Below are 8,284 nucleotides of genomic sequence, written 5' to 3' on the forward strand. Positions count from 1 at the left end.
GCATTAATGCATCTAAAACCAAGTGTGTGCAGATTAAGGCCAATCAATTTCAGGAGACCTGTGGCATCACATGCCTCTGCTGTGATCAAAGCCTTCATCAGGGGTGGACAGTGAAGTAATCCACAGGCCCTGTCCGGTTTAACAACTGTTTGGACTGTGGCTGTACTTTACCTGTTTAGTGCCTCTTTAAGGCTCTTTTTTACAGCCAGATTCAAGTTTGGTTTCCCCTCCCTTCTCTGCACCACAGCCAGGAAAAAAACACACACCATGCAATCACTTATTTATGTACGTCACATAGTAATGATCACTTTGAAACAGAAGAGCTAATTGGTTGAAGCCCTAGTCAAGATGGCTCCTGTATGCGTCTGTTTTTGCTATGATTCTGAAGTGCAGGAGACTCCAGGTGATGGCCAGAGGTCCATGTGCTTTAGTGCTCTGCTCTGTCTCCAGCCTGTCAGAGGTTGTTTTTGCCCTGGCCATGTCAAAACACATGCAACCCACTCTCTTCACATAAGAGAAAACAGCCACTCCAGGCTCCAGGCTTCTGTGTTATTTCATGCACTTTGTGACTCTTTTGTTCCACACTTGCCTCTTGTGTTGTTAGTAATGATGGCCTGTCACAAAGTGAATGACAGACATTTCACATGTAAACAAATAGCACCAGAAAACATCAAATTAAGATTAAATTATTAATATTTTTGTTTAGTTCTTGCACATACATACAACCCTCGTTTGTTTTTACTTGGTTAGTTTGTTGCTAGCATATAGAATCTGATAACTATAGTCCCATCTTAATTATTGATAATAGTTACTTGATAACATAGCAGTATTGCAATATAAGAAATATGCCAGGCAAGATCACTCACCTAAAAAAACAAAACTGGGCTACCTAAAACTTTTATCCTTACACTGAAAAAAAAAAGTTGCTGGATTTGCGTAAAAAAGTTATGGACAGCGGTTGCACGCAATAAAATTATGTTTAGGCTTTGAAACTTCTTTCGATTCCCTCTACACATATTTTTCTCGGAACATGAACATCACTTTTTCATGTTGATGAAATTTGAACAAATCATGCTGAATATGCATATTTATCTTATGGTACCTTATCATGAAATGTATAAGTATCTAATTCTGTAAAAGAATACAAAAACAGTCTTTAGTTTTCTACAGATCTGTATTGTCTTAAACAGAATCAAACACAAACAGAGCACAGGGACAGAGACACACAGTTTGGAGCTGGACAGTGTGAAGATTTATTCCAGTGAAGAAGCTCTGGTCTCTGCCTGTGGACACAGGAATAACACATGATGATCACATTCTGATGATCTACTCTGTTGTACATGTTTAAATACACTTAAAGTACTTATTACTACAATAATGGACCAGAACAGAATCACAAGAACATTAGAACTGTATCTGCAGAAACAAAACTCACCATGTGCTGCTTTTCTTCCTCTAAACACAGTAACAGGGAGGGCATCTGGTATAAAGTCCTCCTAATGCCACATCACCTTGTACAAGTACGATAACAGTTTCAGTAGGAAGTTCATTTTGAAAAAAATTAAAATAATTTTAGTTGGTTTACTTACTTTGTTCATCTGTGGTCTGTGTTTTGTTGGTTCTCAAACATCTTCCTTTTTTCTGAAACATCAACTATAACATTCATGAACTTCCCCACAGCTCCAGCAGAGCTCTGGACGTCACTCTGTGTTTGTAGACGACTCTGGAAGCAACACATTTAAATCTTAGTACAAGTGTCACACTCTTGTAGATGGACAGTCAAAGACAATTTGATTCAAGCTGTCCTTACATTAACTCTAATTTCAAATAAAACAACACAAACATGTTTTAACAATGACGACATTCTAGGCCGGAGAAGCATATAATAAAATCTTTGAAAAGTCTTACCTCCAGATCAGCTTCATAATCCTCCTGCTCCACACTGTGTGTCCTCTGCTCCTGTAACTGTCCTGTGTCCTGTTACATTTGAATTTTCCCTCCAAAGGTTTTGGGGAGGAGAATTCCAGAGGGAGGAGCCTCACCAGAGATTATAATAAAGTCATGTTTCCTCAACCTGATTAAAACATGCAGGTCTCACATCGGCCACAATCAAGCGATGTTTGTAAGATTTAAACATGCTGGACAGAGAAACGTAAAAAAGTGATGTTATTGTTGTCAAATTTGTTTTTGCAATTTGAGCAACCCCTCTCGGACCGTTTTTTCAGTGTATAAAGCTCCTGCTAGAGCAGCAGTTCTGTGTTTCATTGACCTTGTCACCATATTTTCCTCTGTATGTGAAATATTACAATATTTTAAGATGCAGGAAAAGTCCAGGATAATACTGCATATGTTTATATGTAATTAAACATAGTTTAATTAGTTTAATAGCAGTTAAAAAATAATTATAAAAGGCTTAGGGAATGTGCAATTAAAACTGCACTTAGGCTCAAGGGGAATATGCAATTAAACTGTACATAGGCTTAGGGAATGTGCAATAATTAAAACTGCACATAGGTTCAGGGAATGTGCAATTAAAACTGCACTTAGGCTCAAGGGGAATGTGCAATCAAAACTGCACATAGGCTTAGGGAATGTGCAATAATTATAATTAAAACTGCAAATAGGCTTAGGGAATGTGCAATCAGAACTGCACATAGACTTAGGGAATATGCAATAATTAATAGAATACAAGAATGCAAGGGCTTTCCTGTTAAGAATAGTTTTTAAAGGTCTGGTTGGTGCATCACTCGTGGTCATACTTTGTCTCATATTTACTTAGTTCTATGGTGTTTGTTTATGTGCTGCTTTGTGTTGTGTTGTCCTGTTTGTTTGTTTTTTTTGATAAAGCATGTTACCCCCTGTCCCAAGACAAATTTCTCCCATGGGAGACAATAAAGGATTATCTTATCTTATCTTATCTTAATTCTTGCCAGAAGGGGAAATGAAAGTGATGTCACCAGTCAAAGCAAGAAAGTAACAGACAACACTGCCATGTTTTCATTATGAAGCATCAAAATGAGTTTTCAAATAATAAGAGATGTATTTTTGATTAAATGCACACATAAAATCAACACGATGGCTGCTACGTGAGGAAGAAATCCAATTTACAGCCAGTCTATTTATTTTCTGTTATCTTAGCTGATGTTATTGTCGTCTTCTGCAGATTGTGTCACTATGGTGCCAATGAGCCGTTGTGTTGTTGTCAAGTATAGTCATGTTTATCTTGATAAATTAGTAAGAACAAAATGTATGTGTTATTTTTTTTAAACAGGCTGACGATTTTAAACACTCATGTAATATGAGAGGAGATGTTTCACTTCTTTGACTTTTTGTAGATTAAGGACAGACATCAAAAAACAGATAAGGCTCATTATAACTTATCAGCACCCAAAGGCGTCTCAGCAGTAGTCAGTGCCACCCATTCTAACTGTGTCCCTGTGTCCTGAGAAATACCTTTTGAAGATGTGATGTGTCAGAGAGGTGTATTTAGAGCTGGATGCATTTATTTTTCATGTTTTGGGAGCAATCAGAGCTCTGAGACTGCTCATTTATTTACTTTGATGATTATGAAATTTGGCCAATTTGTGTTATTCAAGTATGAACCAGAAACCAGGTTAGACTTTGGATTTGCGTATACTTTCAGTTGCATGGCATATCTAGAAATGTTGTTTGTCTTTTGCAATGAAATAAACTTCTAAAAGTGAATGAATGAAATAAATGAAATAGAATGCATATTAGAGGATATAGTGGCGGTGTACACTCTATCCATTCATCAATTACAAAAATCTAAAATAAAATGAAAATGTTTAATTTAAAATATGGGTCTAATACAACCCCTCCTTGAACCGTCACCTTATCGTGGTGGAGGGGTTTGAGTGCCCGAATGATCCCGGGAGCTATGTTGTCGGGGGCTTCATGCCCCTGGTAGGGTCACCCAAGGCAAACAGGTCCGGGGGGACGGGTCAGACGAAGAACGGTTTCAGAAGCCCCTATGATGAGTGTACGAGCAAGGCCAGTTACGTCGCCCGGATTGGCGTCACCGGGGCCTCACCCTGGAGCCAGGCCTGGGGTGGGTGCTCGCCAGCGAGCGCCTGGTGGCCGAGCCTCCCCCCACGGGGCTCGGCCGGGCTCAGCCCGAAGGAGCGACGTGGGGCCGTCCTCACGTGGGCCCACCACCCGCAGGAGGATCCATATGGGGCCGGTGCAGAGAGATCTGGGCAGCAGTCGACGGCGGGGGGCCTCGGCGACCAGATCTCCGGACATGGAGACTAGCTCTGGGGACATGGAATGTCACCTCGCTGGGGGGAAGGAGCCTGAGCTTGTGCGGGAGGTTGAGCGTTACCGACTAGATATAGTCGGCCTCACCTCCACGCACAGTTTGGGCTCTGGAACCCAACTCCTTGAGAGGGGCTGGACTCTCCATTTCTCTGGCGTTGGCCGCGGGGAGCGGCGGCGGGCTGGTGTGGGCCTGCTCATTGCCCCACAGCTCAGTCGCTGTGTGTTGGAGTTCACCCCGGTGAACGAGAGGGTCGCGTCCCTGCGCCTTCGGGTCGGGGACAGGTCTCTCACTGTGGTGTCGGCCTACGGGCCGAACAGCAGTGCAGAGTACCCGGCCTTCTTGGAGTCCTTGGGAGGGGTACTAGACAGTGCACCGACCGGGGACTCCGTTGTTCTCCTGGGGGACTTCAACGCCCACGTGGGCAACGACAGTGACCCTTGGAGAGGGGTGATTGGGAGGAACGGCCTCCCCGATCTGAACCCGAGTGGTGTTTTGTTATTGGACTTCTGTGCTAGTCACAGTTTGTCCATAACGAACACCATGTTCGAGCACAAGGGTGTCCATAAGTGCACGTGGCACCAGGACACCCTAGGCCGGAGGTCGATGATCGACTTTGTCGTCGTGTCATCTGATCTCCGGCCGCGTGTCTTGGACACTCGGGTGAAGAGAGGGGCTGAGCTGTCAACTGATCACCACCTGGTCGTGAGTTGGGTTCGCTGGCGGAGGAGGAAGCCGGAAAGACCTGGCAGGCCCAAGCGTGTAGTGAGGGTCTGTTGGGAACGTCTGGCGGAGCCCTCTGTCAGAGGGACTTTCAACTCGCACCTCCGGGAGGACTTCTCCCGGATTCCGGGGAGGCTGGAGATATGGAGTCCGAGTGGGCTTCATTCTCGGCCTCTATTGTCAATGCAGCTGCTCGGAGCTGTGGGCGTAAGGTCTGTGGTGCCTGTCGCGGCGGCAACCCCAGAACCCGGTGGTGGACACCGGAAGTAAGGGATGCTGTCAAGCTGAAGAAGGAGTCCTATCGGCCTTGCTGGCTCGGGGGACTCCTGAGGCAGCTGACAGGTACCGGCGGGCCAAGCGTGCTGCAGCCCGTGTGGTCGCGGAGGCAAAAACTCGGAGCTGGGAGGAGTTTGGGGAGGCCATGGAGAAGGACTATCGGACGGCCTCAAAGAGATTCTGGCAAACCGTCCGGCGCCTCAGGAGGGGAAAGCAGTTCTTCACCAACACTGTTTACAGTGCGGGGGGAGAGCTGTTGACCTCGACTGGGGACGTTGTCCGGCGGTGGAAGGAATACTTTTGAGGATCTCCTCAATCCCACCGTCACGTCCTCCGAGGAGGAGGCCGAGGCTGGGGACTCGGAGGCGGACTCGTCCATTACCCTGGCTGAAGTCACTGAGGTGGTTGGCAAGCTCCTTGGTGGCAAGGCTCCGGGGTTGGATGAGATCCGCCCTGAGTACCTGAAGTCTCTGGATGTTGTGGGGCTGTCTTGGCTGACACGCCTCTTCAACATCGCGTGGCGGTTGGGGACAGTACCTCTGGACTGGCAAACCGGGGTGGTGGTCCCTCTGTATAAGAAGGGGGACCGGAGGGTGTGTTCCAACTATAGGGGGATCACACTTCTCAGCCTTCCCGGTAAGGTCTATGCCAGGGTACTGGAGAGGAGAATCCGGCCGATAGTCGAACCTCGGATTCAGGAGGAGCAGTGTGGTTTTCGTCCTGGCCGTGGAACACTGGACCAGCTCTACACTCTCCATAGGGTGCTCGAGGGTTCATGGGAGTTTGCCCAACCAGTCCACATGTGTTTTGTGGATCTGGAGAAGGCATTCGACCGTGTCCCTCGTGGTGTCCTGTGGGGGGTGCTCTGGGAGTATGGGGTCCGGGGCCCTTTGCTAAGGGCTGTCCGGTCCCTGTATGACCGGAGCAGGAGCTGTGTTCGCATTGCCGGCAGTAAGTCAGACCTGTTCCCGGTGCATGTTGGACTCCTCCAGGGCTGCCCTTTGTCACCGGTTCTGTTCATTGTATTTATGGACAGAATTTCTAGGCGCAGTCAGGGGCCGGAGGGGGTCCGGTTTGGGGACCACAGGATTTCATCTCTGCTGTTTGCGGACGATGTTGTCCTGTTGGCTTCATCGAACCAGGACCTGCAATGTGCATTGGGGCGGTTTGCAGCCGAGTGTGAAGCGGCTGGGATGAAGATCAGCTCTTCCAAGTCCGAGGCCATGGTTCTCGACCGGAAAAAGGTGGCTTGCCCTCTCCGGGTGGGTGGGGAGTCTTTGCCTCAAGTGGAGGAGTTCAAGTATCTCGGGTCTTGTTCACGAGTGAGGGAAGGACGGAACGTGAGATTGACAGGCGGATCGGTGCAGCTTCGGCAGTGATGCGGTCGCTGTATCGGACCGTTGTGGTGAAGAGGGAGCTGAGTCGAAAGGCGAAGCTCTCGATTTACCGGTCAGTCTTCGTTCCTACTCTCACCTATGGTCATGAGCTCTGGGTAGTGACCGAAAGGACGAAGATCGCGGAATACAAGCGCTCGAAATGAGTTTCCTCCGCAGGGTGGCTGGGCGCTCCCTTAGAGATAGGGTGAGGAGCTCAGTCACACGGGAGGAGCTCGGAGTAGAGCCGCTGCTCCTCCACGTCGAGAGGAGCCAGTTGAGGTGGCTCGGGCATCTGTTCCGGATGCCTCCTGGGCGCCTCTCCCTCGGGCCTGGTATGTTAACGTTCATCTGTATCTCCCCAAACGGACGAAAATGGATGGCTGATCTGCAATATTATTAAAATACATTGAAAAGCATTTATTATTGTTGTTATTCATCTTATCTCCCCAAACATCTGATCTGTAACTTGGCCTCCTGGAGTCACCTGCTTGTCTCTATGTACTGTAGATACATAAGCTAAATGCCATACCATGGAACTTTACAAGCAGTGCAATAACATTTCCACGGAGACAAACAGGTGGCAGATCCTCCACCAGAAAAGCTAGATAGTGCACCTTTAAATTATATTTACCTGCTTTTATTGTACTATTTTCAAAACATTTAAAATATTCTCTTGAGATCAATAAAGTATTTCTCTCTCATTTTGTTTGTTAAAAAAATGGTCTACAGATCTTGTCTTTCTGACTCTGTGGCCACTGAATTAAAGGAGAGGAAGAGTGATGGGTCTCTTAGCGTCTCTAATAAAACTAAATGAAGTCTGACCAGTCCCTTAAATTGCCCCTTATGGACTTGGACGAATCAGGCTTAAACGTCTCCCTGCACTGAGTTAGCGCTGTTAGCTTCAAGTGAAAATGTGAATGTGTCTGTGTGACTCCGCTCAAGAGTGGATCTGTCACTGTCCATCAATCACAGGAGACAGGAGCACCACGTCTCAGGGCAGGGACAGGACTGAGGATGAGACATGGACAAGGCTGTGGATAGGACAGGGACAGGTCTGTGGACAGGACAGGGACAGGTCTGTGGACAGGACAGGGACAGGGTCAGACTTTCATGATTAGATGATGATGCAGTCATTAAAAAAAAAAAGTTATATCTCTTAGTTCTTGATAGAAACAGGTGTGACAGGTGCTTGACTTCTTGGTTCTAGATAAATGGATTTATGATGTTTGTCTTTCTTAAGGTTGTCCTTATTTTAGACCTTAGAACATTATGTGTGGCAGCACATGTCACAGCCATGTTCAGAAATATGGAGGTGCTCAAAGACAAATATTTTCTTAGTGGTGATTCTGTGAAAATAACCAAATAATAAGAAATGAAATCATTGCAATCGTTGTAGCAGAAATGATTTGACTTTGACATTTTTAGTTGTATTTTGGAGCTCCTTTACAAATGACACAAATAAAGTATAAACTCTTTATTCACAGTGCAATCAGCAGTAAGAAGAAAAAGTCAAATGATCCACAGTTACTTTCTGAAAATTGTTTTGTTTTGTTGTCATGCCGAGTAGTGACAGGCAGCTAAATCAAGCTGCTTTTTGGAAATAAATTATATAAAGAAAAACTGTAATTCATAT

The 8,284-nt window shown here is 46.0% G+C and overlaps 1 long non-coding RNA gene across 1 annotated transcript; it reads right to left on the bottom strand.

The window, feature by feature from the left end:
- Nucleotides 1-1,212: 1,212 nt before the first annotated feature.
- On the bottom strand, nt 1,213-2,221 carry LOC129411580 (uncharacterized). The gene is made up of 4 exons (XR_008633379.1): nt 1,909-2,221; nt 1,590-1,723; nt 1,436-1,511; nt 1,213-1,283 (listed from the first exon to the last, which is right to left on the bottom strand). It is a non-coding gene; the product is annotated as an uncharacterized LOC129411580 (long non-coding RNA).
- Nucleotides 2,222-8,284: the final 6,063 nt, after the last annotated feature.

The sequence above is a fragment of the Boleophthalmus pectinirostris genome, unplaced genomic scaffold (genome assembly GCF_026225935.1).
Source record: "Boleophthalmus pectinirostris isolate CB_2022bp ecotype Guang Dong unplaced genomic scaffold, ASM2622593v1 HiC_scaffold_5, whole genome shotgun sequence".
NCBI classification, from domain to species: domain Eukaryota; kingdom Metazoa; phylum Chordata; class Actinopteri; order Gobiiformes; family Gobiidae; genus Boleophthalmus; species Boleophthalmus pectinirostris.